The sequence below is a fragment of the Toxorhynchites rutilus genome, chromosome 2, assembly GCF_029784135.1.
Source record: "Toxorhynchites rutilus septentrionalis strain SRP chromosome 2, ASM2978413v1, whole genome shotgun sequence".
Taxonomy (NCBI): domain Eukaryota; kingdom Metazoa; phylum Arthropoda; class Insecta; order Diptera; family Culicidae; genus Toxorhynchites; species Toxorhynchites rutilus.
Genome location: NC_073745.1, coordinates 241,424,635 through 241,449,888, shown reverse-complemented (window position 1 = coordinate 241,449,888; position 25,254 = coordinate 241,424,635). Strand labels below are relative to the sequence as shown.

The window sequence follows — 25,254 nt, the reverse complement described above, 5'->3', positions numbered from 1 at the left end:
ATGAGTGCTAATTTGTGAGAGAAACGCACACTCACAATTTTTGGGAATGTCGCTGCTGTATCTTCGTTATCGTGAGTAGGAGTAAATGAGATTTGACCCACTTTTCGTGTTATCAGATTGTATACCTTATGGCGTTTTGCTGGTTAAATGTGCTCGTTCTTGATATCCATCAGCCATAACGAACGCGCAAACGCTCGAAACTGCTATCAGCAGAATCGATGCAGAGTGCAATCTAGCCGCAGTTCTCTTCGAACATAAATTGAATTGTAATTTAGTGGCCGTAAGCCGGGGTTCTATTGAGGCAACATTATTTTTATGTGTAGTATACACACAGTCTTTTCATCGAAGCAGCACTGTGTGCAATCCGTTCCTCCAACATAATTGATCTGTGGGAAAGTGTCGTCTTCCATCCGACAACCGTCGGACCGGTACGGTTCGCTGTTTGTTGTTGCCTCCGTTGAATCCCGGCTTTGGACAGTGGGTGGCATAATAATGCTCAAACAAGTAGGGATAGATTGTATAATATCGATGTACCATAAGCATTCAAATTTATCATAGTATATCGATATGGCACGCGTTGATAACGCCGTACGATGGGACCATATTTCAGCAAAGTGCGAACCTTTTAATTAGTAGTTGGACTGATGTCAGACTGTTTCGTACACCATAGACAACAGTGAGGGTACAACGCGTCTTCTTTGTGAAGCTGCAAATAGTGGAATCTCAAAACAACATTATTTTCATAATCGTTCGCTTGACAACGGAAAAGTAAAACTAATAAGGACGGTGTTGCCTGCTGGTATAGATGAGAAAAACTAACGATCGACGAACAGATGGGAAATCAACTGATTATTCGCTGGAGGGGCACACTTGGTTCTACTCCAACCGAGCTGCATCAGCAGCATCAGCATGAACCGGAAGGAGAAATTACTGACAAGCTCTTCCGGCTGAGATCGATTTTTCGCACCGATAGCGGTGCTAGGAAACCATGTCGAAGTTTCCGCCGGACTGCCGTCGATGAGAGGGATGTTGGGTGTGCGGAACAGGAATTACAGTCAGGAAAAATGCAAGATAGCGTGTATCGTCAGCGGAAGCATCATTTCAAGAAGAACACAGTCGAGGAGTCTAATTTGGCGAATGAGTATGGAAGAGAGATGCCTGCGTCATTTGGATATATGGACTCCAGCAAGGTACGAATTGTTGTTCGATGATCGAAATAGATGTAACGGAATGTTTCTTCGTATATGTAGGTGTTCAATAAACGAATCAAAAGTGGGAAAAAAAGTTGACTATATACACCGGGCGGAAACGATGAAATTCTCCTATTTATTATCTTTGTTTAACACATAACAGTTATGTTTATAGTTTTTTTGTTGAATTTTTTTTTAATTTGTGGGATAAATGTTTATACAGTCAACTCTCCCTAACTCGATGTTTTGTATCTCGATATTTTCCCTAACTCGATGGATTTCATGGCACCTTCGATTTTAAAAGCATTCTTCTCTCCATAAATACCTCCCTACTCGATGCCTCCCTTACTCGATTCATTTTTCCATGGATTTTCACCTCCCTAACTCGATTGATTTTCGCGTACATGTTTTTGTGCGTTATTACCTCTGATTTCCATTGTGAAGACGAAGTGTTCGTGTCATCAAGCAATTTCTTTTCAAGTATGGAAAACCACGAAAAAACCTTTCAAGCGAACAATTAAAACGCTAATCATTGCGCAACGTTTGAGCATCATCGAGCAGGTCGAAAAGTATGGACGGAAGGGGTCTAAAGCTGCAAATAATTTCAGTATTGCACAAAGTACGGTATCAACACTATTCGAACTAAAGTAAAAATGGAATCGGAATGGAATGGAAAATTGAATCAATGGATTTTTGTCTTATCAAGCCAGAGAGAATAATTTACCTCTCTCAGGTTCTATTCTTCGGGATATGGCTTGCGAATTTGTCCAGAAACTGTGAATTCCCAACTTTAAAGCACAACCAACATAAAAACCCACGATGTGTCGATAAGGTCATTGCCATTACCATGTCATTACCATATACGAGAGCAGCACCATGGTCTGGATGGCCTTAATGCTTTTTGAGGAATGGACCATGCAATTTGACGAAAAATTTGGAAATGGAAATAGAAAGGTATTATTTCTGGAATTATATGTAATAGTAATGTATCATACTTATATCTATTTCTTCTCAAAGGTGGTCATGTTCGTTGATAACTATACAGCGCACCCAAAATCTCTCCGACCAAAGCTCAAATCGATAAGTTTACAAATTTTACACAAATCTTTACTTCCGTAGCTCAGCAGCAGGAATTCGACATAATCAAGAACCTGAATCAGTACTAACGCCATCTTCGATTAATTAGTTCGATTAGTTAAACGAAGTTTGCAAGAAATGGAAGATATTTGTCCATTTCAACCTTCATGTTATTCAGCATTCTTACTGTATTTTAATGCATTCTAGGACCCTTCAGATATACCGGTATTAGATGCCATTGAAATACTTTCACCCTCTAAAATCAATAAGGTTAAATCAGAGACTATTAAAAATTGCTTCAGGAAACCGAATTTTCCTGCAATGATGATGGTGATATTCCGCTGGCATAATTAATGCGTCGTGAGCTTGTTGATGTCGACAGTACAATACCGTTCGATTGCTCAATGTCTTTTAATGATTAGTGCAAAAAGGACCAAAACGTGATTTGCTGTGATCTGATGCCAGAAACCGATGTACTGGAAAGTGTTGAAAAAGCTGAGAAAAACGCTGAAGATAGTAGTTCTATTAAGATGGAGAATATTCAGGAAGGTTCAGAAATTACATCTTCGAACGTTAAATCAAACCTGTAGAATATGTCCGGAATATTGAAATCAGCTGAAAATGTTCCTGTGAAACTATTCGAACATTTCTTTGTGATTGAACAGTTCCTGCGTGATCGTTACAATTTAGTTACATATTTAATCAATATTTTCTTTGTTAACCTAGTTCCTCATGCAGGTCGGACTCGATTATATATTGGGTTGGGGAAAAAGAAATGTCATATATTGTCGATATATGGCAACACTTAAACATATCTTGTGTTGTACTTATCGCATCGAGTCATACTATACGGCTATTTAAAGACGACAATCTGTGCCACAAGTGTCTTTTTGACAGTGTTGTGATTGTCCTTTTCAGTCTCAGGTTATAGCGCGTCAATGATGGAGTCCACCAGACAAGAAATTCGCCATATTTTACGGTTTTACTACCTGCAAGGTAAAACTGCAACTAAGGCGGCCGAAAAAATTCGTGTAGTTTATGGACGATTCACATAGCACAGCGTTGGTTTGATCGATTTCGTTCTGGTGTAGTGGCTGTCGAAGATACACCCCGTACTGGTAGGCCAATCGTCGTGGAAACCGATAAAATCGTTGAAATCATCCAAGTAGACCGGCATGTGAGCACTCGCTCGATTGGCCAGGAACTGGGTATAGACCATAAAACCGTTTGGAACCATTTGCAGAAGATTGGATTCCAAAAAAAGCTGGATGCATGGGTGCCACACGAGTTGACGCAAAAAAATCTTTTAGACCGAATCAACGCCTGCGATGCACTGCTGAAATTGAACGAACTCGACCCATTTTTGAAGAAGATGGTGACTGGTGATGAAAAGTGGATCACGTACGACAATCTAAAGCGAAAAAAGTCGTGGTCGAAGCGCGGTGAGCCGACCCAAACCATCGCCGAGCCCAGATTGACGGCCAGGAAGGTTTTGCTGTGTGTTAGGTGGGATTGGAAGGGAATCATCCACTATGAGCTGCTCAACTATGGCCAGACCCTCAACTCGGTTCTCTACTGTGAGCAGCTTGACCGTTTGAAGCAGGCGATTGACCAGAAGCGGCCAGAAATGATCAATAAAAATGGTGTTGTTTTCCACCAGGACAACGTACGGCCTCAGACATTTTTGATGACCCGCCAGAAGCTACGGGAGCTCGGATGGGATGTCCTATTGCACCCACCGTATAGTCCGGCTCCAAGCTCCTGGCTCCAAGTGATTATCATCTCTTCCGGTCCATGCAAAACGCTCTTGGTGATACTAAGTTGTCCTCAAAAGAGGCTTGTGAAAACTGGCTGTCTGAGTTTTTTGCAAATAAGGTGGAAGAGGGAGGGGGGGGGGTTTATAAGGGGGATAATGAAGTTCCCTTTTAAATAGCAACAAGTTTGCGAACAAAACGGCGCATATTTGACTTAAGTTGGATAATTTTAAGTATGTTAAATAAAGCGTCAAATTTCGATCAGAAATACGACATTTCTTTTTCCCCAACCCTATATGATTCGATTATGTAAAATCGACTCGATTGTATACAGCTTGAAAAAAAGTTTTTTTCAAATATGAACAATTTCAAGAAAAAAAAAAATACTTTTCAAAATTAAAGTGAAATTAAAGTGGCTTTTATAAGTACAGTGGGTCGCGATTTTTGAAGATTTTGATTGAATTTTCATCAGGAATTGTTTATATCGATATTGCAGCGACATTAAGAGAGATAGAAGTTGGGCGTCAAAGAACAATTTGTAAAGGGGTTAGAGGGCTTTAATTTAATTGATAGAAACAATCAACTTTAGTATGAATTTTTGGGATAAAATTAATAATTACAAATTTAAAAAAATAACTTCAAAATTTTCCACTTCCAAAATGTTATTCAAATCCACTAATTTAGATGTTCCACTACTAAATCCTGTACTAAATTTTCTCATCTTTCAAATGAAAGCAACGGAATCGGATTACGTAGCGTACTTTTCAATGTAGAGTCAGTTTGAGCCAACAGAGTCTGAAACAAAAAAAAAGTTCTATAACTCTGACATCAATGAAATTCGAACATATGCGTAGAAGGATTTTTTTCGTGAAATATAACCGTCGTCTATCGTCTCCTGAGAGATTCAGAAATAAATATTTTTTTTATATGAGAAAGGTGTTTTTTCACTTTAAGGGAATGATTCAAAAATTCAAATTCATACCATAATTGGGACACTTACTCTTACCCTTTGGATATCGAGTTAGGGAGAGTTGACTGTATAATCAAACAACATGCTCGATGTTATGACATCCTGGACCACAATTAAATAAATTGTTAGTAGCAAGATCCACACGATGAAAACGTGAATTGAGCACCAATTGTTTGGGCAACATACAATATAATATCTGACAAATGCCTATTACAGTCATACCTCGATATAAGGCAACCTCGATATAACGTAACTCTTAAAGATGTCTTAGAATTAAAAATAAACGGTATAAATTATTTCGAATAAATGTTTCTAGTATGTTTTGAAACAAATAAGTACTGTAAAAAGGGGTAGCATTGGCCTTTTTATCAATGTTTTGTAAATATGTCCTATCTAAACCCAATAATATTATGTATTTTCAAAATAAGTACTGCCCTAATTGAAACGGAAGGAAATAAAGGTCACATTTTTTTTAAACATTAAAATTTATTAAAATAAATGTTTCACGTCCAGTTTTAATTTTGGATCTCAATCTGGATAACGGAATTATTCAGTAAAAGTTGAATTAATTTAGTTCTGGAAACTTACTACGAATATCGATACATGGTTGAATTTGTACTTCATGGACATTTCACAAACGTAAAAAATGACTCCGATCGGTACATTTAACTGATTAGAACACTTCAGGAAATATGTTTGTGTTATTTTTACCTGAATTTATTTCATATTTTTTCATAGAAATGAAATTGTGGAAAAGCAACTTTCGGATTGTTTTGTATTACAGTCCACGACAATTTCCCTTATGAAATACGCATACCTTCAACCTGATATTCTTGGGTGATCTTTCCACTTGATATTATGGCAGTTTTTGAAGTTTTAGCATAATTTTGAACATGTTTCAAGAACAAAATTCGGAGGAACTTCCATTTGGAGATAATGTAAGTCAAACATAGCAACTATAACATAAACATTGATACTAGAGATGAAACGGACATCCGGCCAATATTTGCTAGATGGTCAGATACCGGATATTGGAAAAAATCCACAATTTCTCATTAACACAACATAAATCATAACAAAATAGCTCATTAGCTAGCTAGCATAGCATGGTCTTGCTATCATTCATCCATAAATAAAAATAAGGTTTGATTACTGAAATGCCAGATTTTTTTTCAAAATTAGATTTATATTTACTCATAACATTAATTTATTAACTGTACTCAAAATTATCCAGTGGTAAATTATGATGACTAATAAGAAATATTCAGATGTTGATGATGACAACCGATTCCGCTTGGCTTCGTACACCAGGTCTACTTCAGAGAACAGTCTTCGCTGTAATACTACTACAAGAAGCTGAAAGATAAACTCTAGCAATCCTTGTCCTCGATTGACTGCTTAGATTTTAATGACCATCCAATTTAGAATCGATTGCAATCGTGATTTACATTTCGTCGATTTCGTTAGCAATGGAATTTTTTCCTGAACGCGACGCTAACTATTATTTTCATTTGCCACTTCGCCCTGTTAGGTGTGAACCACTGCGTCCATTATTTTGAACTATTGTGGTATACCCCTTTTTTATACTACACTGCTTATCGATGTAGGAGTAGACTGAAAGCTATAGCGAGATAGGTGCCAATCATGAATAATCTGTTTGATAAAATTTTATAATCCAACTTTCCTTGGGCTCCAGAATAGCTTTATCAAGGTGTTGAAGTCTGCGTCTAGTTAGAGCTCCGCAGTTACAGAGCAAATGTTTCGAGGTTTCGCTTTCGGAATTACAAAAGCGACAAATATCATCTTGTGCTAAACCTATGTTTTTAAGATGGTATTTACTCTGGCGGTGTCCTGTTACAAGACTAGTGAATGTGCTGAAGTATTTCTTACTAAGGCTTAGCAGCTGTTGAGTAATTTTAATACTCGGCGAATTAAAGTTTTTCGGCTGTTTAATTTTTGCAGCCATCCAATTGGCTGTCACTTCCCGGTCTTCCCATTTATTCAGCTCACTTTTCAACACACAGTCAGAAAGTCCACAGAATGGTTCTGGACCAGTGAATGGTGAGTTTGAGTCGTTCATCAAGGCAAGTTCATCTGCTCGCTCGTTGCCCTTTATACCGCAATGGCCAGGAATCCAGTACAATTGCACCGAACTTATCTGATTTAATTGCCGTAAAAAGGGAAATGCATTCCCAGACAATTTTTGAAGAGCATTCAAAGACATTTAGAGCTTTAAGTGCTGCTTTAAGTACCGCTTGACTCTGAGAATATGCAGATGTTAGCATGTCTATATTTGTTTTTGAGGCAGACATTTAAACATTATATTATTGCAGTTGTTTCTGCCTGAAAAACTGTTGGCCAGTTTCCCATAGCCACAGAGAGCCACATGATTGAACCATTACGAAAGTTGGGGTCATATTCATCCCATGCTGAACGAGAATGTTCGATCACTCTGTATGGATTGTCATAACGATGAGCTGTTACTCTCAGAAGATTCGTCGCAAGCAGTGTTGCCACATTTTAATCTGTACCAGAGGGTTTAAAAATCTTTCTCATCTGTACATTTTCTTCAAAAAATCTGTACCAAAAAATCTGTACCATCGAAAATATTCGTTGCAGAAACAATATATTTTGTTAGAACTAAAAAAACTCATTTATTTACTACAAATACTACATTTACATTTGCAAGTCATTCGAGTGTTTGATGATGCTTATACAATTTCGTCCTTATGAAGCGATACTGCGGCGTAAAAATCGTCATGTACCTTAATGTTGCTTTCTTTAAATGCAAGAAATGTCACACGCGGAATAAATCTGTACCAATCTGTACTTTTTGAAGAAACTCTGTAATATGTATCGTACAGAATCTGTACCAAAAATAGCGAAAAATATGTACCTTTTCAGATAAATCCGTACGTGTGGCAACACTGGTCGCAAGGTATTTTATGTACTCCAATAACATTGTCAGCAACCCTGTTTACGTTTCAAGAGTTCCTAAATAGTCTGACTTGATCCTCGGGTCTTAAAAGGTTCTCATTAAGTAACTCTGATCTTCCCTTAAGTAGTTGAATCCATATCAGAAAAAAAATCATGTTGGAGATTATTTGCAGAAAACTTGAATCTCTATTAAAAGATATCCACGGAAACGGAAAATTTATCCATAGTTCATTATTTTTATGTATAAATGTGTTTATTTCTTCTAAAATGTAATCATTTATTCGCTTCATGCACAAATGCAATGTCTTCGAGTTTCGTATTCACAAATAAAAAGCCGAATATCCAACTGCCGACTGATCATATTTGTCTACGATAATTATCTGAAATGGGCATTAGAAAGGTTTTTAAATACTGCTGAGTGATATAAAAAGTTTTTGTGCATTTTTAAGTAACCATGAACAGGTTTACATCAATCAATCAACAACAACAACAATTACAATCAAATTTTTTTTGTCTCGATATATCGAAACTCGATATAACGTAACGAGAAAAAAAAATTGCCTTATACCGAGGCATGACTGTATCGGTAAAAGGCAAGTGGTTCATTAAAGGGTGTGTCACATCAAATTGCATCACGGAAAAAACGCTGTAGAAATTTAATTTTTAGGAATTATATCTTCAGCTCTCGCTTATAATCAGATAAGAGTGTATAGATCACGTTGGCCATGCTTCACTGCCAATTTTTCGTAAATTTGGAAAAATGTCGTCGAACGAAAAAGAGCGTCGTGAATTAATCCTGTGCACTCATTCCGAGAATCCGGAGTTGTCACATCGGGACATCGGTAAGATGCTGGGAATCGTCCAATCCACGGTCAGCAGAGTACTAAAACGATACTTCGAGAACCTAACCATCGACCGGAAGGTGAAGAACGGCAAAAATGGATGCTCCGTCAGTGAAAATATCACAAGCGCGTAGTTAAGCAGTTTAGACGTGATCCGAGAAGTTCGGTCCGGGATGTCGCCAATAAGCTGAATTTGTCAAGTTCATTCGTCCAGTGGACCAAGCAGCGGGAGGGCCTGCGTACATACAAGGTTCAGAAGGCTCCTAACCACGACGAAAGGCAAAACATGGTGGGGAAGACGCGAGCCCGGAAGCTGTACACCGAAATGCTGACGAAGCCGCATTGCCTGGTAATGGACGACGAAACCTACGTCAAAGCGGACTTTCGTCAGCTGCCGGGCCTGTTGTTCTTCTCCGCAGAGGACAAATTCAGCGTTCCGGAGGAGATTCGCAAGCAGAAACTATCCAAGTTTGCCAAAAAGTGCATGGTGTGGCAAGCGATCTGCTCTTGCGGAAAGCGGAGCGCCCCCTTCGTGATGACCGGCACGGTAAACGGGCAGGTTTACCTTAAGGAGTGCCAACAGAAGCGCTTACTACCACTATTGAAGCAGCACGAGGGCCCGACCATCTTCTGGCCGGATCTCGCTTCGTGCCACTATTCAAAGGACGTGTTGGCCAGTGGTACGAATCCAACGGGGTCACCTTCGTGCCAAAGGAAATGAACCCGCCCAACGCGCCGGAGCTTCGCCCAATAGAGAAATATTGGGCGATTATGAAGCAGGCCCTCCGGAAGAACCCAAAAGTTGTCAAATTGGAGGCGGATTTCAAGAGAAAATGGATTTCTGTTCAAAAATAACTACAACCTGACGTTGTACAGAACCTTATGGACGGGGTAAAGAGGAAGGTGCGAGCATACGGGCTTGGGCTCGAAGTATGAATAAAAAGAAAATGCCAAAAGTTGTTTGATAGTTTTTATTTTACTGTCTAAAATTTTCAAAAGGATCGGTCTACTGGGCGAATTTCTACAGCGTTTTTTCCGTGATGCAATTTGATGTGACACACCCTTTATAAGCATCAAATTACATTGTGAGCTAACGCCCTAATTTAGGCAAAAGATTGCTCGTAGTAACGGGGAGGAAATCGATTGGTTAGTGCAATCGAAAGAAAACATACCCATTTGAATCACCAAATTGTTAACTTATACTTATACTGTTTATACACTGTTTACTATATTCACTGTTCATGTTTTAAGCAAAAAAAAAATGCTGGATAAATTTCCTGTCTAATGGCATATAACACAACATATGTCGCAATAAAAAAAATCTTAATGAATCGTTACATTTTTCGTAGGGTGGCCCCCTATATAGAAATCAAAGACATAGTCATATGTCAAAAGCATATCCTGGATCAAAATATCTTAAAAAGTTAATCTAAACATCTATCTTTCGCTATAAAAGGCTGGAAATCGGTCAAACAATACAAAAACTATAAGGCCATTCGATTCAAAAACTATATTAGGCAAAAAGGAAGGAAAACCCATATATCTTTATAGATTGAAAAAATATTGCTTTCTGAAGCTTTCAAAGTTATGTAGAAATGTGTGAGCTTTCCAAACAGTATTCGTCAAAATCGACAAAATCGTCAAAAAGTGAATTTTTCAGACCACCTTAGTTCAGGAAGGTGCACACTGAGGGTGAAGAAAAATATGGGTCTAAATTGTTACGAATAAATATACAGGGTTTGATCAATACTTGATAATTTTTTCTCGGTAAAAAATTGTCATGGAATTGTGTATGCTTATATCCATGCAAGAATATATTTCTGAAAATAAGAGCCCAAACATACCAGCATATATGCATTTTGATTGTAAACGTGGTAACCACCATCAAGTTTTAAAATAAACAAAACGGCATAAATCATTTATTGCGGTTATAAAAATTAGTGAATGTTTTTGTAACACACCTTGGTAAATCTTGAAATTCAAATTTCTTTACTACCAAAATAGGCTTTATCCTAATTCATCGCGAGTCTTTATGTTTATTTCAACAATCCCGGAAAACAAACGGTACAGTAGTTCATATTTCCATTTGCAAGACAGCACTGTCTTTCCGTCTTTTGAATTCAATCCCCATTTGAACTTGACATTCAAGACGTTCGGCCTTGTGTTGCCCCACTCCGAAACCGGAGAGTAAAAGCTTTCAACCAAAGTTTCCCCGTCATGGACATGTATTCGTGAAAGCTCAGCAACGATTCTCCGGTTGTTTATTTGTTTGATACCCATTCATTACAAAACATCCACCCACAGGCGGATGTAAACAACCAGCGCTCTCTGGCTGTGCGTGGGAAAACAGTCGCTCCATCTCATATTCTGACGCGACAGGATGGCATCCTCTCTCCCTCTCAGCGGATGGTATTGTTTTGTAATGGAAGCTTTGCACGTGTTTATTCGTATGAGACGACCGACGACGCCCCGACAGCTCTTGTTTTAGTCGATGAGAGAAGAGTTCCGCGCGCGCCAAACCGGTACCGCTAATTATTCTAAGGAACACACCGAACGTAAATATTATTAATTAGAATTCGCTCTCGACGCAAAGGTCGGAATACTTTTCCTAGGCGCCGTGTTATTACTTGCACGTGGAAGCTCTTGAATATTTACTGAAGATTGCCGCAAGGAAGCACCGCCATTGACGTCATAGCTTTTGGCTCGGTTCGTGCGAATTTCACCTCTCCTCTCGTCTATCCCTAATGTCAGGACGTGTTTGATGGAGTTTTGCCTGGTGTTTTTCCGCCGATGTTTGCCCCGAGGGAAACGCGCTCTGATCGGGACGGGACTTGTCGGGACGATTCAGATAATGGAAGTCGAGAGTCATTCAGAGGTGTGTTCTTGGTGAGAGTGTTGAGCAAAGATCGAAACTCGCAAGCTGTGTAAGGATAATTCTCACGTTCAGTTTTCAATTTGAGCTTGCGTCTGCTGGTTGATTGTTTCCGAGCAGTTTCTTGTTCTATTTTGCGTAGAAAAACGTGCCAGTGCTAAAACGGAGATTTGCAGAACTTTAGAGTGTGTTACACAATCACACACTATCCGTCAAGGTTGTTGTGGTGTGTACACCGGAAGCTGTTGATCGATACATGATTGATTGGGATTGATTTGTGAAATACGGAAAAAGTGGTGATGCACTGTTGTGATTTTGTTTTTTTTTCTGCCAACGAAATTCCGAATACGGAGTTCACATACTGTTTTTTTAATGATTATAATAAACAGTTGTTAGTGGCATGCCTGCTGAAAATTATACAATAATATTTTGGCATGTTTCCAAATTCTCCAACATTCGAATTTTGATTAGCCATAAATTTTTACGATTATGATCATATACCGTGCCATTAATAATGCTTCAAGACAAATGTTGGTGAGATTCTGAAAACGGATGTCGTGAGTGCGTATTGTGATTGGATTTGGATTGAACTGAACGAACACTGATCTGAGTTTGTTTATTTTGTTCCTCGATCAGTCGGTTGTCCGTTGGCTGGGTCAGTGCGTGTCGATTTGTGAGCGGTCGGTCCCTCTTTGACTGAAGTTTATCATACCATTGACAATTGATCTATATGAGATCGACTGTCAGTACTATGTTACATACAAGGGTGGATAACTGAAGAAGGATATGTTTCGGATTTTCGCAGAATATGTTGAAAGCTAAATTGTTTCGTTGCTTGTATGTTTCCGTCGCTTGTATTCTCCCTAATATGAGATCTCATTCAAAATCTCAATATTTTCAGAAACTAGAATTAATTACGATTTCAAAGCTGGTCGGAAAAATAAGATCCTTTATGAAACAATTAAGAAGTAATCACTTCCATAAAATCAATTCCAGAAAAATGATCGAGACTGCTTATTCATTGAATCGTATTCATACGGGTTGGATTGGATTTTGCTGTTTCTTGGTTAACGGAACAATAGAAAATCCTTTTTGTTTACTCCTGTTCTTCGTAAAATCTTGTCGGGCTACTTGGAATCTCGATCTGATCATAAACGCAACGATGATCGATTGCTCCTGGAATCTGGAATTTGTGCTTAATATACAAATTTGAAATCTGAACTCCAAATTGGGAACCAGAATCTGGAGACTATGAATCTGTAATCGGGAATTCAAATCCAGAATCTGAGTATGGAATTATAATACGGAATCCGGAATTTGCATCTGCAATCTGAATCTGGCATCTGACTTAGGAATTTGAATCAGATATCCGAATCTGAAATTTAGAATCTCAATCTGGAGTCTGAATCTTGATTCTGAATCTGGAATCTGAAACTGAAATTTGGAATCGGAATTCGGAATTTTAATCTGAAATTTGAATCTGCAATTTAAGTCCGGAAATTGAATCTGAAGTAAGTAAAAATGAAGTAAAAATTTTGATTTTTGTAGATTCTAACTGAAGATTCACCAGGAATAGTTTCAAATAATATTGCATCGAAATTGAAAAAGATAGAAGTTGGGTGTCCCCCTTAGAGAGAAAGGAAGAGTGTCTATTCATTATAGAAGTGTTTATTGTCCCCAAAAACCCTTCTTCTTGAGTGACGTTAACGTTCCCTGTGGAACTTTTGCCGTCGCAACGTATACATTAGCTAGTGTCATTTATCAATATTTAGTTGAGATTTCTTAAGCCGAATAACACGCCTTGAATGTATTCTAAACGGCAAGCTTTAGAATACGCGTGACCAGAGTGCAAGTCGGAGGAAATTTCTTTGACGAAAAATTTCCCCGTCCAGAACGGGAATCGAACCCGAACACCCGGCATGATAATGTGAGACGCTAACCACTCGGCCACGGGTACACTAAAACCTTCACATGCCCAATTTGGTTCTGTTTTCTTGATTAGTTCTTGAATTATGGAGAAATTTATGCCTCATTTGTATGGCAGCCCCCGTCTTGGAGAGGGGAAGAAGTGTCTATTCATCATAGAAACGTTTCGTGCCCCCTTAAACCTTCACATGCCAAATTTGGCTCCATTTGATTGATTAGTTTTCGAGTTATGCAGAAATTTGTATTTCATTCGTATGGCAGCCCCCTCTTAGAGAGGGGAAGGAGTGTCTACTCACCATAGAAACGTTTCGTGCCCCCTAAAACCTTCTTATGTGGAATTTAGCACCATTTGATTGATTAGTTTTCGAGTTATGCAGAAATTTATGCTTCATTTGTATGGCAAAATCTAGAATCTGAATCCGGAATTAGAATCTAGAATCTGTATCTAGAATCAGAATTCGGAATCTGGATCTGGAATCTGAATTCGGAAGCTGAATCTGAAAACTGAATCCGGTATTTGAATCTCGAATCTGTATCTGGATTATCTGGATTATCTGAATTCGGGGTTTTGAATCTGAAATCAGGAATCTGTATTTGGAGTCTGAATCTGGAATCTAAATCTAGAACCTGAAACCGAAAGCTTAATCTGGAATTTGAAGCCAGAATCTGAAACAGGAATTTGAGTTTGGAATCTGAATCCGGAATTTGAACCGAGAATTCGGAATCTGGATCTGGGATCTGAATTCTAAATCTGAATTCGGGAGCTGAATTTAAAAAATTGATTCCGGAATTTCAATCCGGAAGCTTAACCTGGAATCTGAATCTGGAATCAGGCAATTGAATCTGAAATCTGGAATCAGTAATCAGAATCTGAAATCTGAAATCAGGAATTTGTACTTGGAGTCTGAATCTAGAATCTAAATCTAGAAACTGAATCTGGAATCCGATTCCGGACTCTGAATCCGGAATTTGAATCTAGAATCTGAATCCGAATTCTGTATCTAGAATCAGAATTCGGAATCTGGATCTGGGACCGGAATTCGAGGCTGAATCTGAGAATTGAATCCGGAGTTTGAATCTGGAATCTATATCTGGAATCTGAATCCACGAGCTTAATCTGGAATCTGAATCTGGAATGAGGTATTTGAATTTGAGATCTGGAATTATCAACCCGAACCTGAAATCTGAATTTGAAGTCTGAATCCTGAATCTAAATCTAGAACCTGATTCCAGAATCTGTATCTGGAATCCGAAAAGGAAATCTAAATCCAGACCCTGAGTCTGGAATCTTAATCTAGAATCTGAATCCGAAATCTGAATTCGGAATCTGAATCTGAATTCTGAATCTAGAATCTGAATCTGGAATCCGTAATCAGAATCAAGAATTTGAATCTGGAAACTAAATCGGGAACGGAATCTGAATCCGGAATCCGAAATTAGAACCCGGAATCTGAAATCAAAAATTAAAAAAAAGTGAAAACAAAAATACTAAAAAAAACTGGGAAAAATTGAAAAAAACCTAAAACAGAAAATGAAAACTGCAAACTGTGATCCGCAAACTGCAAAGTGCAAACTGTAAACTGCAAACTAAAAAACTGTAAACAAAAAAAAACCAAAAATGGAAACTGCAAATTGCAAATTACTAACTGAATAAACTGAAAGCTAATAGACTGAAAACTAAAAAATTATAGGAGGTTGTATTCAAGACACGACCGCATTGTTGACATAGAACTATGCTGTGGTTTAATTCAAGTCGCTTGTTTATAACTGCGGATATTATTTTAAAATGCTACGAAAATTTTAAAATAACCATTCTACCGGTTTGGACACCCTGAAATGTTTTTTTATTGTAGAATCATTTGACGATAATTTTTTGATGATTAATTCTTGTGCTCGCAGAACAATACATGCTCGAGATAAGCGCAGCTGTCATCCATAGTGGAGAAAGTTTTGCTACTGGCAAAGCGAAACCAAATCACATAAAAAATTCCAGAACGGCATTTACTTTCTTGGTGACTATATAAACGAAATAAACTTTATCTGCTAATCTCAACAAACTCGAAAAGAGTAGCAGTGCTTCTTTATGATCAAGATTAGTGTAAATGCAATCCTAGTTGAAAGCAGTTTTGCGACTGGCACACGAGCCCAAATAAACTAATGACTTAATATAACTTATTGAATAACTTGGTATTCCCCAAATAATTTTTTGGTGCACAACCTTAAAACCTGCTTCACCATAGCGTCAGTTCAATGCATTGATGACAGAAAACAAACAATGTTAACTGCTTGGAAAAAGGCTGAATATTTGCCTCAAAAAAGATTCATTACTTATACCCTAGTGTAAATATTTCCCTCCCGTTGTCTCCCCTCCTTATTTATATTTATCATTACAACTGCATAATTTGCAACACAAAACAATTGTCAATCACAGCATAAAAAAATTAGGCGATTGTTGCATCGTTACAGGGCCAATGCACACGGGAGCAGATACAAATGGGGTTTCAGCGTAGCGAAGATGCACTATTATTACGTACGGATTATGAAGCACGCACGTACGCACACAAATATCCATATATCGATGGCTTGAAGCAACTAAATATACACACATTTATCTCTGTTTTGCGCTCTTCTCAACAGAAACACTTTCTGTTAATATTGCCAGTCTAGATTAGCTTAGCTGTCATTTTTTGTGGAGAGAGTTTTCCTACCGTCATGCGAAACTAAATCACTGACAAAATTCCAGAACATTTATTTTCTTGGTGAGCTGACGATAGCCTAGCTTGATGATTCCCCAAACAATTGTGTAACTTTATCCATCATATTACTCCTCCATCCTCATTGCCTTGAGAAAGGCATACGATCCCTCGCCGTCCAGCTCGCCCAGCAACGATGTTGTTCAGTCGATTTTCTCCTCAAAACTTTGAACAGCAAATTGAAAAACGCAAATTGTGAACTGCAAACCGCACACTGAAAACTAAAACATCGAACACAAATAATCTGAAACCCAGTAAAATGAAAACATGAAAACTGGTTAAACTTCCTGCAAACTGTAAATTGCAAATTACAAACTGCAAACTAAGACACTGAATTTAAAAAAAAACTGAATACTACTGGAAGTTAATGAACTGAATAGTAAAAACTGAATACTAAAAAACTGAATTCTAGAAAACTGAATATTACAAAACAAGACTAATAAACTAGAAATTAAAAAAAAATTAAAATTAATAACGGAAACCGATTCTGAAATCTGAATACAGAATCGAAGGGAAAGCGAAGAAAAATTAGACTACCGAGTAATAGAATGGTTTTATGATTATGAGAATAAGCATTAAATACCTATGAATGTATTGCTGAAATTCATATGAGTAGCTATTTGTATTATGAACAACAATAAACTGGATGTTAATAAACTGAAAACTAAAAAAAACTGAAGATGAAAAAATTTAATACTAACAAACTGAATACCGCAAACTGAAAACTAAAAAACTAAAAGCTAAAAAACTGAGAACTGAAAATCTCAAACCTCAAAACTGCGAACTGTAAACTGAAAACTACAATATCGAACACGAATAATCTGAAAACCAGTAAACTGAAAACATAAAGACTGCATAAATTTCCTGCAAACTCCAAACTGCAAATTGTAAATAGCAAACTGAGGACTAAGATACTAAATTCGTACAAACTGAATACTAATAAACTGGAAGTTAATGAACTGAAAACTAAAAAAACTGAAGACTGAGACTAGAAGGGTTTTTCTGATTATGAGAATAAGCATTAAATACATAAGAATGTTTTGCTGAAATTTATATGAGTAGGTATTTTTCGCCCTTTCTTTTTCAAAACACATCTTCAAAAAAATTTTCTTTGCATTCGGCCTGAATAAAAAAACCCTCAGATGATTATACATATCACAGAAAGGAGAGCCACCACAACCACAACACACGACTTATCCACCAAAAACCAGTCAATTACTTTGGCGCCAAGACGACAATGCCCAGTGGCTGACGGGCATTGACGGCGGGGTAATGAAAGAGCGAAAGTTCACCCCGAACAGCTGCACATCATGCTCACGCCTACGGCTCCATTTCATTTCGTGACTTCCAGACGTGTAACGTAACGTGCCCAGGATATGGCCAAGAAAACAATACCACTGCTGGTGTGGTGTGATTTCTGGGCTTTCTGAGACTCAACAAACCATGACCCAGTTGCATGCGCTTTACGGAGCGGTTGGCAATTGTAGTAAATGAATGGGTGTGCTAATTATTTAGCGATTGAGAGAAAACCGACAGAAGGAGAACATTAACGTGGTTCAGCATTTTCGACCTTTCTTTGCCGTTGTTGTTACCGTTGTGTCGTTACGTTGTGTGAAATATTGAGGGAAGGAATCGCTGATTCGGTGCCTTTCGAGTGGATCTTCATGGGTTGACTTCAAGAGTTTAATTTTTGCATAAATGTTAAGGCGCGTCCACATTATGCCGAATGATACCGATCGGCCTGTACCAGGCGGCATATTCGGTTCGTTATGTAATGTGGACGCCACATCGGATGCATGAAGCCGAAGTCCCATCGGATGTACGAAGCCGTCACGAACACACGAAGCACAATGTCGTCAACGCTAATTTACTTCGTTTTGTTTTGGTTCGACTTTCTCGAACCGGACCCACTTGTTTCGGGTTGGGTTCGGTTTGTTACGAGTCGGTTTTCGGCACGTCGGCAAGCCCGGGCGGTACGTCCACATTTAGTCGGCTTTACCGGGCGGCCAAGGCCGCTCGGCGTAATGTGGACGCGTCTTTACATTTCATATCGGAAATTCAGCAGAAGGTCAATATTGAATCATTTATCTATCGTCTCATCGTTGCATTCAGAATGTCATGGGGTAAGATTTTTTTGACGTAGATCTACGTCTTTCATTGAGGGTGTCAAATCAGAAAACATGTCACGTTTTTTAAAAAAAGTTTTAACGTGAACATGTATCTCTTATGCGAAAAGATTTTCAAGATTTGTTTGGTAATCGAAACCGAATTTAACAGAAAATAACTATAAACCATAATATTCGTAAATGGTTCAATTTTTCGAAAATTGGTAGCATTCCCGTTTTTCCACACAAACACAACAATTGCCAAGTAAATCGTAGCTAAGTACCGTGTGAGCATATACAACCGAAAAAAAAGATGAAAACGCCAGCCAGCGAGTAATCAATAGATTTTTCATGAGATCAAGAGTTCAAGTTTTAAATGTTTAAATTGTCTTTTAAAGGCTTATGACACACAGCGAAATAGTTTCGTATAGTGTTATGAATAAAATATGATACACAGGCGGTGCGATTTTGATCTCAATGGCAATCCAAAGGTTGAAGTGCGATCAAATTGGAATGGAATAACGTGAAAACAAATATATAGCCGTCTGTGAAGCCACAGTGTGTGTGTGTAACATTAGCACAAGGAAACAATTTGCGATGTATAGCCAGTTTGTGTATTATTTTCGTGACGACAGCAAAATTCAAACAATCTTCTTTGGCAGCTTCTTGCGTCCCTTTCCAGTGCCACATAAAATTCGTCAATAAACTGATTCTAGATTTCAGATTTCATATTTCATTTCAGAATTCAGATTTCTGATTAAAATTACCGGAAAATTTAAAATTTAATGATTTACAACTATTCGAAGCTCATTCTTCTCATTAAATCGTCAATGCATCATACAAACAGGAAACCCTGGTTTTTATTGTGACCATAAAATCAAGGCATGTCTGGCACACTGCCTGTATTCCTTCAAAAGAACATGTGCTGACAAATCAGCTCCAGAAAAAAACGATGGTCATGATGATAATGATGTTCGCCATGGCAAAACTGTGCAACGGAATGAAAATTGTGACATTGCGCTTTTATCATAATACGAATCGGAACGTCCATTACAGTGTTGTATCAATCTTATTTCTTCTTCTTCTGTCCTGCGTCGATTTCGCGGTAATGGTATTGTGATAAGCGAAGATCCTGCTTCAATATTAATGAAGAACATTGTGGAATGCTTGATTCGGTGGGCATTAATCGAAATGATTTTTTTCGGCGAAGCTCTTCCGTTTTCTTTGAACCATGTTTGTGTCTCCAAGTAAAATGTTTCTTCCGACGAATGCCTATGTTTATCCAGCAATAGGATTAACATAATTTAGTATCCTCTCACGGGACTCGTTCGTGATTACAGGAGAAAAGAGCAATCTGTTCATCTTATCATCGGTGTCTAGCTACAAATCGAATGAATGGTTTTTAGTTGTTGTCATCCGACATTTTGCGAATGGTTCGTCCAAAAATATTACAGAAGGGAAATAAATCGATTAACGACCAATCATTCGAAATTAACAAAGGATTAGTGCGATTTTTCGAACAGCTGGTCGTTAATGAGTTAAAGCTTCATTTAGATACATGAACAATAGTTTTCGCAAAAGGGGTTTGATAAAAATATTACATAGTAGTGATTTGTGTATTCTTCAAAATTATTTCTGCTCCCTTCAAAATAAACTTCTTATATAATAATTCACCAATTTGTGAATTGATTATTCTGCAGTAATTTTAGCGTTGGTGCATTATCATTGTGAATGTATTTATTGAATATAAAAGAAGATTTCAACTTTTGATTCATCCCCTCGAAAACCGCAAACACCTTTCTCACATTTTTTTTTTTTTTTAATTCGTTTATTTTTACAGGCTCAGTTACTTAAGTTTAAAGGAGCCGAATTCTTAAATATAATTTTAACACTATATATATAAACAATTTTCTTACATCTATGGTTAGTAAGGTGGAAAACCGATTACTCGCGGTGTACTCGAGTTTAGGAGGGTGACATATTTTTAGGAGAAGGATGGGATATAAGGAAATTGTAACAATGTTGATGAACACCCAATTTATAAATCTATTCGTATATCTATAGTGTATTTACATTTCAACTTATTCTACTATTTATAGCAAGGGGACGAATTACCCGCAAAGGAAGGAAAGGAGGGTATAAGGATGTAGGGACAATCACACACGAAGATCTATAGCTTTAAGGAAAACATATATATGGGACATGTAATCAAGGTCTAACCGAGCCAACACATCTCTCACCGGCACATTGGGCTGTCTTCCTCGGGCCCGAAGGGAGTTTTTTAAATTCGATCTGGCGACCAGATACACCTCGCACGACCAAACAATGTGCTCGATGTCGTGATAACCTTGGCCACAAACGCAGAGATTGCTGCTGGCAAGATTGAAACGGAAGAGTAGTGCATCTAACGAACAGTGATTGGACATGAGTCGGGAGAAGGTGCGAATAAAGTCCCGACTCAAGTCCAGACTTTTGAACCACGGTTTGAGGCTAACCTTAGGGATAATCGAGTGAAACCACCGGCCCAATTCATCTTCATTCCACTTGCGTTGCCAGTTAGCGATGGTATTTTTGCGGACTAAAGAATAAAATTCATTGAAGGCGATTTGACGCTGATAAATATCGCCTTCAATTGCACCTACCTTTGCTAATGAGTCAGCCCTCTCATTACCCGGAATGGAGCAATGTGAAGGGACCCAGATAAAGGTAATGACATAACAGCGTCTGGATAAAGCACTCAAAATTTTTCGTATTCTCTCAAGGAAGTACGGCGAGTGCTTTTCCGGCCTCACTGAACGGATAGCTTCGACAGAGCTAAGACTATCCGTTACAATGTAATAGTGTTCAACAGGTCGTGAGGCGACGCTGTCCAGCGCCCAATGAATTGCTGCCAATTCAGCAATATACACTGAGCAAGGATTCTGAAGACTGTGTGAGGTGCTAAAAAATTCGTTGAACACTCCAAATCCTGTGGACTCGTTTATAGTGGACCCATCAGTAAAGTACATATTATCACAATTGATACCCCCATACTTTTCATCGAAGATCGTTGGAGCGATCCTCGATCGTTGGTAATCTGAATATCCATGGATATCTTGCTTCATGGACAGATCAAAATGCACAGAGGAATTGATGTAGTCAGGGAAACAAACACGGTTGGGAATATACGAAGAAGGATCAACCTGCATGGAGATGAATTCATGATATGAACTCATGAATCCGGAGTGAAAATTTAGCTCGATCAGCTGCTCAAAATTTCCGATCACCAATGGGTTCATGACCTTACACCGGATGAAGAACCGAAGAGATAATAAATTGAAGCGATCTTTTAGTGGGAGTAGGCCTGCCAAAACCTCGAGGCTCATGGTATGTGTTGAGGGCATACATCCCAACGCGATACGGAGACAAAGATACTGAATTCGCTCGAGTTTAATTAAGTGTGTTTTGGCAGCTGATTGAAAACAGAAACTGCCATACTCCATCACTGAGAGAATAGTTGTTCGATACAACATTATAAGATCTTCTGGGTGGGCTCCCCACCAGGTGCCGGTAATTGTACGGAGAAAGTTTATTCTTTGTTGACATTTTTTACTCAGATACCTAATATGGGCCCCCCAAGTACATTTGGAGTCGAACCAGACCCCAAGATACTTGAATGACATAGCATGAGTGATCGGTTTACCCAAAAGTTGAAGCTTTGGTTTTGCTGGTCTATGCTTCCTAGAAAAAACCACCATCTCTGTTTTCTCCGTGGAGAATTCGATCCCTAGCCCAATGGACCAGGTTGAAAAATTGTTCAAAGTATCTTGTAAGGGTCCTTGCAGGTCGGATTCGTTTGGTCCTACGACAGACACCACTCCATCATCTGCAAGTTGTCTTAGGCTGCAATTTTGTGTAAGGCAATTGTCGATGTCGCTTACATAGAAGTTGTACAAAAGGGGGCTTAAACATGAGCCCTGGGGGAGGCCCATGTAAGAGAACCGACTTACTGCCGAATCTCCGTGAGAAAAGTTCAAATGTTTCTCACAAAGCAAGTTATATAACATATTATTCAATAGAGGCGGCAGACCCCGAGAGTGTAATTTGTCCGACAAAACCTCTATTGAAACAGAATCGAAGGCCCCCTTTATGTCCAAGAATACTGAAGCCATTTGTTTTTTTTCGGCGTAAGCCATTTGAATTTCTGAAGAAAGCAACGCAAGACAATCATTCGTCCCCTTGCCCCTGCGGAACCCATATTGTGTATCTGAGAGTAGGCCATTCATTTCAACCCATCGATCAAGGCGAAACAAGATCATTTTCTCCAACAATTTCCGTATACAAGACAGCATTGCTATTGGGCGGTACGAATTGAAGTCGGACGCGGGTTTTCCGGGTTTTTGAATAGCTATAACTCGTACTTGTCTCCAATCATCTGGAACAATATTATTCTCCAGAAACCGATTGAATAAATTCAACAAGCGATGTTTCACCACATCAGGGAGGTTTTTCAGCAAGTTGAACTTAATTCTATCCGATCCCGGAGCAGAATTGTTACATGAAAGCAGAGCAAGAGAGAATTCTACCATCGAAAACTCGGAATCAAGATCGCACCTACCTTGTGGTATATCTCGAACAATTTTTTGCACAGGAGCGGAATCAGGACAAACCTTCCGTGCAAAATTAAAAATCCATCGATGTGAATATTCTTCGCTTTCATTCGTTGAAGAGCGATTTCTCATGTTTCGAGCCACTTTCCATAATTTTTTCATTGACGTTTCTCGTGACAAACCTCCCACGAAATTTCGCCAATAAGCACGTTTTTTCCCTTTGATTAAGTTTTTAAATTGGTCTTCAAGGGCTAAATACGTTTGAAAATTTTCAGGGGTTCCACGTTTCCGAAAAGCTTTAAATGCATTCGATTTTTCTACATAAAGCTTGGAACATTGGCTATCCCACCATAGCCCTTTCTCACATTAAAAGAAATCATATATCCGGAATTTAATAGAAGATCACATCTGAAAAAAAGCTTTCTGTACATATGGTCAAATTTGATCAGTGACAGAGTTCTTGAACTTTTTTTGTTTCGAGTTCTGTTTGTCTTAAAGTACTCCAAAAAGTACGCTAGTATAGAAATTGAAAAAAATATTTTTTTTCTTTATATTTATGAAGTTTAGACATTCAAAAATATACCCAAGAAAATACCAATATTTCTCGAGTTATAGCCATGTTAGTGATACGGTATATAATCTAGTTCGGCCATAACAATTGACTTCAAACGCGTTTTTTTCGAAACTATTTTTTTCAAACTGGCGTACACGATATCTCAAGTTCTACTGGACCGTCAAAACAAAACATTTAGATCACTGCTCCAGCAAAAAAAGAAAGTGACAAAACTTTGAGAAAAAATAATCCAATCCAGTACTTCAATTATAATAATTTATTTGCATTGTTCGAAGAATTTTATAGCATCTGTAGTTAAAACCTAGGTAGTGCGGACTGAATCAAAACGGCTGTCAAAAAAGATCCAATGAAATGTCAAAAGAGATCCAACGATCAGGAGTGTTATTTTTCTTATGATAATCAACACTATAAAAGAGGTATTGTTGTCAAGGGCAAAAATAATTAAAATTATAAAATGAACGAACTACATTTTTCCGTCAATTGTTCAATTAACCATTGCATCTCTGAAAGAGCATCTCAGCCTTTCACTGAGTAACGCATTTTTAATGTCCCCTCTCTTTGACATAACGTTTTTCCGAACGAAATAAAAACAAACGAAGTCAGAGTCACGTAAATGTTTACTCCTGCGTTTTGAAAATATTCGGTTAAATGTGGAAGGAAGAGATGCCAGATGATTTTTAAAAAAAGGCTGTAAAAACATGTGAATGTCTGTTAAAAATGTGGAAAAGTCTGTAAAAGTGTGCAGATCTATAGAAATGTCTTTTAACGTTAATTTTCACATATTCATTAATACTTTGTACATCGCGATGCACGTAAGATTGTATTTTGTATATATACAGCCATTCCATGCCAAACAAATATAGTGGTTCTCAGATTTTCGTTAAAAGTGGTAATTTTGTTCTTTATCGCAAAACATTAGTCTTGTATTTTTTTATTTTTTCATTAGGGTGCCCATTTCCATTTTAGGGTGATCCAAAAAATCATTTTTTCCCACTTTTTCCCAAAATGACTTTTTTCAAAAATTTTTAACGTTCGAACCACTCAACCGATTTAGATGATCGATATATCAAATTGAAGCCAATTAATTGAGAAATATTGAACTTGCAGATAATATAGATCCTATTTTCGTAATTATTGATTGTAGTCGTTTTTTAATGGCTTTAGCGCTATATTTTTTTTATATTTTTTTCTTGAAAGCTGATTTTTTTACATAAAATATCTCGATATCAGAGATGCTATTTTTTCCGTCTTTGAAATATGATTTTTCAAAACTAATCGATGGTTCGAAAAACAATTTTTCCCCATTCTTCCCACTACAAAAAGTCATAACTTTTGAACTATTGGACCGATTCATATCATCGACATATCAAATTGAAGCTTACGAGTTATTTTTCTTTTAAAAAATATTACTTTTGCGAAAAAACATGAATTTTTGTTTTTGTTATTATTGATTGAGTTTGTTTTTCATAGTTTTCTCGGCTGAAGATAGGAGCGCTATATTTTTTTATATTTTTTATGGAAAGCTGAGGATTATTTACCTAACATATCTCGATATCAGAGATGCTATAATTATCGTTTTTAAGTTATAATTTTGTAAATTTAACATGTTTTAAGTCTTCGATCAATATTCCTATGTGACTAAAGTGTGATATTTTTTCAAATTTT

General features: G+C 37.8%; 1 protein-coding gene across 3 annotated transcripts in view; it reads left to right on the top strand.

Moving 5' to 3' along the window:
- Nucleotides 1-25,254, top strand: part of LOC129764148 (cAMP-dependent protein kinase type I regulatory subunit) — a 159,563-nt gene that overhangs the window by 41,528 nt on the left and 92,781 nt on the right. The window contains exon 1 of one of the 3 annotated variants that reach the window (XM_055762966.1): nucleotides 11,732-11,868. The exons of 1 other annotated variant lie outside the window; for it this stretch is intronic. The gene's annotated coding sequence lies outside the window, so the exon portion shown is untranslated. Of the gene's footprint in view, nucleotides 1-11,731; nucleotides 11,869-25,254 lie in introns of those variants that run through there. One more of the 3 variants, XM_055762967.1, reaches the window with a different exon arrangement.